The sequence below is a fragment of the Solanum lycopersicum genome, chromosome 9, assembly GCF_036512215.1.
Source record: "Solanum lycopersicum chromosome 9, SLM_r2.1".
Classification (NCBI taxonomy): Eukaryota; Viridiplantae; Streptophyta; class Magnoliopsida; order Solanales; family Solanaceae; genus Solanum; species Solanum lycopersicum.
Genome location: NC_090808.1, coordinates 8,657,681 through 8,669,220, shown reverse-complemented (window position 1 = coordinate 8,669,220; position 11,540 = coordinate 8,657,681).

Here is an 11,540-nt window from a genome sequence, read left to right as displayed (position 1 = left end):
TGCCGCCGCCCAAGAGAAGAGAGGGAACGATCGGTGCCCTAAAGAGAGAAAAAAACCTAGAGAAAAGAAGATCTAGGTTTTCTGGCTCTTGATACCATGAAGGAATATTGATTGTATTGAAGTATTAACCTAATAAGGGGATACATGGGAGATATATATAGGATATATAGGAAGGAGTACTAATCCTAATAGGAGTAGGATTAAGGAGTACTAATCCTAATAGGAGTAGGATTAGTACACAGTAAATACTAATATTATTTAATACTATTTATTTAATACTATCTGTTATTAAGTTTAATGGTTAAAATGTCACTAATTTCAACCTAATTCTTAAACTTCCCATCTATGAATCAATATAGAGTGATTGTTAACTAAGTTTTGTTATTAAGAATAGAGAAGTCTCGAAAGTCTCATTTTTAGCAAAATAGAGTTGGAAAAGTAAAAAATAGTCAACGTATAAAAATGTCATACATAATAGGTTAACCCGTCGGTTCCCCCCTAAACTTGGTACTATGTTTCAATTGGACTATAAGCATTTTAAACCCCTAACATAGGGTCCCGATGGACCAATTTATCACTTCTTATAAAGCTAGAAATTTGTGTGATTTTCACTCATCCAAGGCATGTTTATCAATCACGTCTAGTCTTAAGACTGTTCCACGTGACGCAAAAGCATCCACAAATTACGCTAAAGAACAAAGGGTAAGACAGAAGGGCCTTGCTAAAATGAACCTTGGTCGCTAAAGTAAAAGTCTCTGAAGTGACAGGGCTATGATGGTCAGGCTTGCTAAACCGAATTCATGGCAGGTAAAGGTGGAGCCCTCTTAAGAGAGACTAGGCCACTAAAGAGGATGCCACCTGGATATCCTAGATTTCTAAAGTGGATCCTTGGTGCTAATTCCATGGAAGGGCTACAAAAGTGAGGGCACCAACATCAGGCGCACAATTTTTAGCTAAGCCCCTCGGACTTCACTTAGGTGCTTAGGATTGGTTCGGAACCTCATGCATGCAAACAAGACACGCAACCACATGAAATACAACATTTTAATCTAACCTAAGAAGTTTCAAAATAAGTTTTTCTTCACAAAAATTGGGGAAATACGAAGTCTCCATTTAAGCATAAGCTCATAAAGGGGCTCATAATTAGCCCTCAAGCCTCCGAATCCACACGAAAGATCATTCTAGGCCAAAATTGATGTTTTAGAGATAATAAAACCCTCATAATTGCGTTTTGAGGTCGTCTATCAGAAATTTTGACCGAAGTCAACCGTTCAAGTTTCAAAATCTTCAAAATACATAAACTTACATTAAAAAAATGAACGATTAGTCGACCTAACTGTTAGTCTCAGCATATCATAAATTTGTTGGGGTCGTTATAGGGATGCTCTTAATGAAGAAAAATAGATATTTACTCCTAAATAACCGGGAGGATCACTACAGTTAATCAAGTTTCACTATCAACAACAAAAATATCTCAGTTTTATAAAGTTATGCTTGTCCCTTCACAATAGTCATGTTGATTATTGTATAGTCTTCCTCTTATAAATGCTATAAAATGATAAATTAGTATAAGGAAATATGGAAAATTAACTACAACCACCCACACATATATATACTAGTTTTCAGAAACGTGCGTTGCACGTTTATTCCAAATAATAATGCATGCATATCATATTTTTTACTCAACCAATAAATTTTAGAAGTTCAGAAATTGATATTGTAAAACATAAAAAAAAGTTATAAAGAAATAAGAGATTCTTACCAAATAAATATAGTTAATTTATTGAATTAACACATATAATTATAGTTATACACTATATCTTGTCCTATATATATGATTTATATGATGCCACTAAAATTGAGAGAAGGAAAAAATGACGTATGATTTTTAGAAACGTGTGTTGCACGTTTATTTCAAATAATAATGTATGCATATCATATTTCTCACGCAATCAACAAATTTTAAAAGTTCAGAAATTGATATTGTGGAATATAAAAAAATGTTATAAAGAAATAAGAGTCTTACCAAATATAGTTAATCATTGAATTATCACATATAATTATAGTTATACACTATATCTTGTCCTATATTTATGATTTATATGATGCCACCAAAACTGAGAGAAGGAAAAAATGACACAAACACAACTAAATATGGTAAAACACATATGAAGATTGAATCATATAAAAGAAAAGATATTGAAATTAATAATTAAATACTATCATTTCTTATGATTTATAAGATATTACCAAATGCATAATTTATAGTTTGTAGTCCAATTTTTTCCTTCATTCAATATGAGAGAATGGAAGATGATGTTTTAAAATTTAATTTGTAGAAATTAAATGAAAAGTGTTGATCTTTCATCTTTCATCTTTGTTAATGTTTATCATTTTATTGCAATTATAAGTCTATTAAAATTTTTGCTTTTAACATCTTTTCACTTTTAGTATTTAGTATAATATATATGATATTGTTTACTATTTAACTAGCATAAAGGTAAAATGATAATCCAAGTTTAGACTTAAAAGCATAATGAAACTTAGCATACCTAATTTGTACAAGTCACTTAAAAGCATAATGAAACTTAGCAAACCTAATTTGCACAAGGCAAACAATATGAAATAAAAATTTAACTTGAGAAGCTATACTGCATCGTCCTTAAGAGAAGAGTATCAACAACAACTTGCTTCACTTATTGAAATTTTAATCTTATTTATTAATTATTTTGTTTACTCTTATTTATTAATTATTTTTATCACATAAACAACAAAATCGATGTAAAACTTATGACTTTACTTTATAGTATAACTTTCTGAATACAATTTTTGAGCCATCATCCTTCGCACTACATACTTAAAAGCATATGAAACACTACTATAAAGAATTTCAAATTCAAAATTTAATCCCACATCTTCTCTATTGAAGAAGCAGAATTACAAAAAAGAGAACTCATGACATATAATTCAAGAGATTAGCCTATTAAAAAAGCAAAATAGTTGCAAACTCAACAAACCTATTTATCAAAATATACAAAGCGAGAAAAATAAATGGTTAATTTATACAAAAGGAAAAAATGAAGGGATTTTCAGCAAGACAATTGCAAGGAATATTAGTAAAAATGTATAGGACACAATTATTATTACAACCCATCCTAAAAGAAGTATCATATAAACCCAAAAATAATTAACATATATTAATACATAAATTATGGGAGTACAACCGGCATATTTCTAATACCCAAATAGAGTTTCATACAATTATCAAAACCCAAAGAAGCATAATATTTTTTGCACCAACTTTCTCATACCTGGAACGATTTGCTAGGGAAAGGATCAATTCGGCATCAAAATAGACACTTATGAAAAGGTTTCAAAATCTAAAAGGATTACTGAGAAGTGAAGGAAAAGGGCAATTATATATGCTTAAAGAAACAAATATATAAAATTGTCTAATTTTTGCTTTTCTAACATTGCTTTCTGTCAAGAAATTAGATGTTTGAGGGATAATTTGATTGATCAATGTATATATTTTTCTATGCAAATTTATTAAATTTCGTAAATAATATGAAAAAGCTATTACTACATGGAAGATGAAAGAGACAAAACATTAGAATTGAAATAAATACCGAAGATAACTAAGTAATTCAAACATTTAATAATTGTGGGAAGATGAAACAATTTCTACATTCAAACTCAATGTAGAAAATGAATGGTTTTCTTTTTAAAAGTGTTTTTTTTTAATTTTTTTAATTTTTAATGTAGAACAAAATTGTTAATAAAAATTTGTATGGGCATTTTCGTAATTCAACTTTGGACTTGGAAGCTTCCCACTTATAATAATATATGATATGTATGTGTTCTCTTTTATCAATGTTTCTTCTTAAACATGTTTTATTATGCTATTGTTCATTCCTCTCGCTCCCTAGGCCCGTTATGTTGATTTGAGGATGATGACTGACTTACCTACTGGTGGATTTCATAAGGTGTCATCATGACTTAGAAAAACAAAACTTGAAAGTTTATTCACTATAAGAAAAGCATTCAAGAATATCATGAATTAACTACATATTGTTTTACGAATTACTAATTAAATTATATATATATATATAGGTGTGTGTGTGCGTGCGTACGTGCGTGCGTGCGTGCGTGCGTGTGTGTGCGTGTTGTGTGCGTGTGTGTGTGCGTGCGTGTGCGTGTGTGTGCGTGTGTGTGTGCGTGTGTGTGTGTGCGTGTGTGTGTGTGTGTGCGTGTGCGTGTGCATGTGTGAGTGTGTGTGTGTGTGTGTGTGCGTGCGTGTCTGTGCGCGCTTGTGTGTGTGTGTGTGGGTGGGTGTGCGTGTGTGTGCGTGTCTGTGTGCGTGCGTGCTGTGGGTATGCATGTGCGTGTGCGTGTGCATGTGTGTGTGTGTGTGTGCGTCCATGCGTATGTGTGTGTGTGTGTATGTGTGCGTGTGTGCGTGTTGTGTGTGTGTGTGTGTGTGTGTTTGTGTGTGTGTGTGTGTGTGTGTCTGTGTGTGTACTAATTATTTACCGTGATGCTTTCATTTCCATTTAAAGTAATTGATTTATTTCAACATTTTGTTCTCCATATCTAACTGTATCGGATCCTTTCAAATTAATATATATCCTTTTTTTTAAAAAAGGGAAGAAGAAAAAGAAAGTCGGACACTCTTATTTGGAGGAAAAAAATAATAGTTTGTAAATTTTTGAATAGTTTGAATTAGAAAATTCTTAGTTGTTAGTAGTAACTATTTAGGAATGAAACTAAATAAGGACAATTTATTTACTAAATTAGATTTTATCACTTTGAAATATATGTAGTTCATGGATCTGACCTCATAATATCAATTTATGGTCAAAATATTTCTTATTACGAAAATAATTTAGTGTGATTCAAACTTTAATTGTGTCCATGAATATATGTGATAAAAATAATGACAAACCTGTTTTTACACACAAAATAATATTTGAAAAAAGAATGATAAATACCCATAGGCTAAGAACATTAGATAAATACTACCATTACAATTTAAACTTTTTCCATCCTTACTCAAAACTCTGTGATTATAATTTATCTTTTCCATTAACTCACAAAGATGCAAAAAGCGAGAACCTTAAGCAATTGATCCTAATTCCATCTACCGACTCCGACGGTCGTAAATAATCCATCAATGGCGTCAATGATACCAACAAAGTGTCGAGGCTCCCTCGTTGGACCAAACAAGAAATTCTCATTCTCATACAGGGGAAAACGTGATTGAAGACCGGATCCATCGAGCCCGAACTGGAGGTCCAAAATGTGCTTCAACACATGTTGAACCTAAGTGGGATTCTATTTCATCCTACTGTAAAAGACGAGGAGTGGATCGTAGACCGATTCAATGATAGAGGAGATGGAGTAATTTGGCTTGTGATTTTAATAAGATTAAAGACTGGGAGTCTAACGTTAAAGAAGAAATAGAATCATTTTGGATGATGATAAATGATTTTAAGAGAGAAAAAATTTCCTGGATTGTTCGATAGACAAATGTTTGATATTCTTGATCGTGGAAATGGCAGTGAAGAGGGGTTGTTTTCAGATGTACCACAAATGAATGATGATTCTATTCCTATGTTAACGTTAGAGCAACCACATCAGCCACTCTCTCAATTTTGTCCTACACAAGGAGGTGCATTACAACCTATCACTCGAGGAGCTGATAAAGGAAGAGACCAAGAAAAAAGGAAACGGAAGCGAAACAACTCAAATACAAATGATGAAAAAGCGAGGAGGGTCCAAAGTAATTAGTGAAAGCACTTGAGAGGAATGGCAAAATGGTGATCTCCCAACTTGGAGCTCGGAATATGCATTCTAAACAGGATAGTGAGGAAAGAAAGGACCATGTTGATAACTTAGTAGTTGTGCTAAACAACCTTGCAAGTGCTTTAGGAAGATTTGCAGATAAGTTATAGGACATAGTTCATTTAATTACCATGAAAAATATGTTCTTTAAAGCTTTCAAAGGCTTAGTCGTGGCAAAAACGACAGAACACCGACTACCAAAGAAATAGTTGCTTTTTCTTAATTCTTTTTATACACAAATATCTCTATGTTTTGTTGCAATTTCTAGTCACAGGATCCTCTGTTTATCTTAGTACTTGGGCTTGCTTGTTCGATTTGCAGAGACATTGTATACAAATAATAATATTTTGTTTCTAGTTGCCATTCTATTAGCATGGATTCCTCTATTGGATGGCATCTAATATCAAAAGAAAAAGAACTTTTTCTCTTACTCATCAAAGTCATCAAGAAAGTTCTAAAAATTGAAAATTTTAATAGTGGAAGAAATCACATTTAGTATAAAATTGATATTTTCTTTAAATATACTAAAAACTAAATCTTGCTTTATTTTGTTTTTGTTGATGTGCAATACTCACCAACATGTTACTTGACTCACATTAAAAAATTTCTAAGCTGATTTTGACCGTGGGAAATTGAAATAATTTCAAAAAAACACCGACCAGAACAATGCCTTTAACACATGTGGAAAGAAAAGAAGAAAATTTATTCATTTTCAGAGTACTCAAGATGATAGGAATTAATTGCAGATTGTCTTTCCTTTTTATTTTTTAATAAAATGAAAACATAAATTTTACCTTGATTGAACCTCTTCCATATATGTCAAAAGAGTCATATTTAAATCATTCGGGGACCATATCTAAGACATCCAATATTTTAAAGCTAATATATGTCTATTAAAATCTGAGAGGAAGAACGAAAGACAAATTCAATGAGTTAATGTCATATATCAGAATTTTGTCAAAGTAATTGATTGGTTAAACTGTCACTATTTCAACCTAATTCTGGAAGTTTCCTTCTCCATATCAATGTAGAGTGATAGTTAATCAAGTTTCGCTATGAATAATAAAAATGTTTCGCATTTTAGCTTAGGTGAAAAGTCTCAATTTTTAGCAAAATGGAGTTATAAAAGTAAAAAATAGTCAACACATAAAAGCTGGCCTACATAATAGGCCTAACCCATCGGTGCCCCCTAAAGTTGGTACTATGTTTCAACTGGAGTATGTGCTTTTTAAACACCTAACGTAAGGCCCCGATGGATCAATTTGTTATTTTTCGCAGATCTAGAAACTTGTGTGGTTTTAACTCATCCAAGGTGCGTTTATGAATCATGTCTAGTCTTAAGAATGTTGCAGGTCCCGCAAAAGCATCCACAAATTCCGCTAAAGAACTAGGGATAAGACAAAAGGGCCTCGATAAAATAAATATTGATCAATAAAGTGAAAGTCTCTTAAGAGACAGAGTCTATGATGGTCAGACTCGCTAAATCAAAGCCTTTATGGGTAAAGTGAAAGTCTCTTATGCAATCCAAGTCCACTAAAGAGGATGCCGCCCTGATGTCCTAGCCTGCTAAAGTAAAACCTTATTGCTAATGCAATTCCAGGACTACAAAAGTTGGTGCAGCAACATCAGGCGCAAAAATTTTAGTTGAGCCTCTCGGGCTTTACATAGGTGCTTGGGATTGGTTCAGAACCTCATGCATGCAAACAAGATATGCAACAACACCAAATTCAACATTCCAAACTAACCTGAGAAGTTAAAAGTTCAAAATAAAGTCGTCTTGACAAAAAGTTGGGGCTTATACCCAAGCTCCAGTTTAAGCTAAAGCTCATAAAGGGGATCATAATTAACCTTGAATCTTACTAATCCACGCAAAGATAATTTTAGACCAAAATAAATGCTTTAGAGCTAACAAAATCCTTATTGTTGCATTTCAGGTCTTCTATATGAACTTTTGACCAAAGTCAACCGTTCATGTTTAAAATCTTCAAAACACATAAACTTGCATAAAAATAAAATGAACGACCAGTTGACCTAACTATTAGTCTCAACAAGTTATAAATTACTTGGGTTCGTTATAGGGATGTTTTAAATGATGAAAATCAAATATTTACTCATAAATTATCCGGAGGATCCCTACAGTTAATCAAGTTTCACTATCCAGAACCAAAACTATCTCAGTTTTATAAAGTTTTTCTTATCCATTCACAATAGTCATGTCCATTATTGTACAGTCTTCCTTTTATATATAAACACTAAAAAGTTAAAAATTAGTACAAGTAAATATGGAATAATGAAGGGAAAATGTACAAGTACCCCCTCAACCTATGCCCGAAATCCTAGAGACATATTTATACTATATTAAGGTCCTTTACCCCCATGAACTTATTTTATAAGTAATTTTCTATCCCTTTGAGGCCTACGTGGCACTAGGTTGAAAAAAAAGTCAACCACCATTGGACACAAAAGATAATGCCACGTAGGCTGGAAAGGGGTATAAAATTATTAATAAAATAAGTTCAGGGGGATAATAGGACCTTAGTATAGTATAAGTGTGTCTTTGAGATTTCGCGCATAGGTTGAGGGGGTACCTGTGCATTATCTCAATAATGGACAATAACCATCCTCACACATATATGTCTGTGTTCTCTTATGTCGAATATTTCTCCCTTAAATGTGTCTTATTATGCTCTTGTCCAGTCCTTTCTCTCCCTAGGACTGTTATCCTTGATTTCAGTATGAGGAATGACTTACCTACTGGTAAATTTTAAAAGGTGTCATCATGACTTAAGTTTTTGGTCATTACTTGTTAACGTATGATATTTTGAATAATGAAAAACTAAATTCATATTGCAGGAAATAAAGAGAAGGTACACGAAAAAGGATTGCACCAATCGGGAATAGATTGAACTCACAATATGCAGGAACCATGAAAATGGATCAATCCAGAAAGGAAATCAATCAGGAAAGATAGATCAACACAAGAATGGCAAGGGATCTTAAAGGAATCGGCACAAACGCTTGGGAGCGAGAAAATTTGTCCATCAAGGAAAAAATATATTTGGCAGATTGCGGATATCAACCAAGATGCAAGGAAACAGACATCCACTTAATTAATTAAGGAAAGAGTATATTCAGACAAGAACTAAGGAGATCATCAGACAAAAGAGGAATGAAAGAATATATTCTGAAATTTACCAATATCAACCAAGATTCAAGGAGATTTTCTAACAAAAGAAGGAATTAATTTAATTATGCACATATCTGATATGGACATGATTCAGAAAGCAGTCAAGGATTCAATCTAAGGATCCTTGATTTGAACACCCTTGGGTTTCTATAATAGAGTAACAGTTGTCCACTCTATATAAACCTCGCTTAGCCGTAGTTGTGAAGTACACGCTTCACTTGAACTTATAATGTAATCTTCTTTTATCTTTCATAAAACTCTGTACACATTTGAGTGAACAATTGTAAGGAAAAGAAAAAGAAAGATCTGAGTGTAGGTTATATAGGTGGAGGTTATGTCAAAGAAGGTCTAATTTTCATCTCAGACGAGCTCTTAATTATGTATTATTCAAGTTCCCGACAAGCTTAAGGAAACCCTTGTTACCCAAGAGGACTGGACTAGGCACCACATCGGCATTCCGAACCAGTATAAAAGCAATGTGTTATTTACTTATTGCAAGTTATTATTACTGTTTATTTGTTTTACAAACGTGCAGGTGAGTCAGTCGTGCAGGTGAGTCGACTGACCAAAGTAGGAAGTCGACTGAAGGGAATTTTAATGCACCCCCCCCCCTTCAATTGGTATTAGAGCAGGTCTCACTACCTTAGTGTTTAACCAAACGTGAGCAAAAATCCAATGGCACACTATCTAATTCCTGGCGCGTTGCTTCAATATGGACATTCCTCACACCGACAACCATACACTAATGGACAACATTAGTCTCACTGGAAAGACAGATTTAGAATCTTTGTCTCTTCAAATGATCATCAAGCATGGATAGTAATCAAGAAGGGCCCAAACCCTATTACAGGATTGACAAAAAATGATGGCACTGAAAAGCCATTTGATCCTGAATCATTTGATATCACTAGGGAACAACAATAGATAATTCAACTAAAGTTAGAGCTATAAGTTTTTTATATTGTGCAGTGAGCGGAGCAGAATATGATAAAAAATCAACATGTGAAACAAATATGGGACAAACTAGAAGTGACTTATGAAGGAACTACTAAACTAAAGGAAGCTCGGATCAGTTCACTTGTAAATGAATATGAGTTGTTCAAAATGGCCAAAGATGAAAATGTTGAATCCATGTTCCCGAGATTCAGTAAAATTTCTTGAGAACTCAAATCACTTGGAATGGTGTATTCAAATGCACTACAAGTTAGAAAACTCGTTAGAATTCTCCCCAAGGCATTAAAACTAAATCTGTCATTCTTGAAGATGGATATCTATAGAAAATGACTTACGATGAAATTCGAGGCAACTTAATGGCCTACGAACAACAGCATATTAATAGGTACAACAATGATGATAAAAAGAATATTGTTGCATTTACGACTGAGACATCTGACATTGGAGTGGAAGTCGATGAATAACAAAGCGAAGGAATGGCTCTCATAAATAGAAGAGTCAAACAAATGCTTAGATAAAGAAAATAGACACCTCAACAAGAATTCAATAACAATGAATCCAAAAGAAATGATGATCGATGCTACTATTATTGAAAACAAGGACATATCAAACAAAACTGCCTAGAATGAAGAAGAAGAAATATTTGAAGAAATGACGAAGCCTGGAGTCAAGGAGAAATATCTGAAGATGATCATGATGAAACTGCCAACATATGTTTCATGGCACTATTGAAACAAGTGGGTTAAGATCTTTTAACTATTCTAACTGTAATGACTTACAAGACTTTTTGGACATGATAACTGATGAATTACAAGAAGTAATCGATGCATATAATACGATTGCTCAAGAAAATAAAGACTGACAGAATCTTCTCGTACAAGTCAAATTGAAGTCGACTTGCTAGCACAAGAATTGGAAAGTGTAGCTGAAAAATATAAGAAAATCTCCTAGTCATAAGTCTGTTAGATCTAATAGAACTACTTTCAAGATGAAATATATTCTAATCAAAGTTCCAACAGATATATATATCTTATTCATCTTATCATTCTAATGAACCTGCTATTAATTTCTCTTGTTATACTTGTGGTGACATGGTCACAAAATTTCTAACTGTAGGAAATTTTCCCCTGGAAAATAGATTTGAAGACCAAAAGTTGTTATCCTAATCCTCAAGGACCCAAAAATACTTTGGTACCAAAAAGAAATTAATCTACTTGTTTTGCAAGAGCATACCATAAAAACCTATAAGAAAGGAATGCGGGTGGATGCTCCACACACGTGTATAAAGAGAAAAAATTTCAAACTATTAAAAAATTTGTTTGAGGATCTGTAAGATTTAGAGATAACGCAAAAGGAGAAGTAATTAAACTTGGAACTATTACCCTTAGCTCATCATGTGATCTAGTAGAATATCAACAGATCCTTGGATATGGCATCTAAATCTTGGACACGCAACGAAGCATATCACATCAACAAAGTGGAGTGGTAGAAAGGTGTCGTATGAGGCCTATACTAAAAAAACTTCTTATGAGCTCTGGAGAAAAAAGAAATCTAA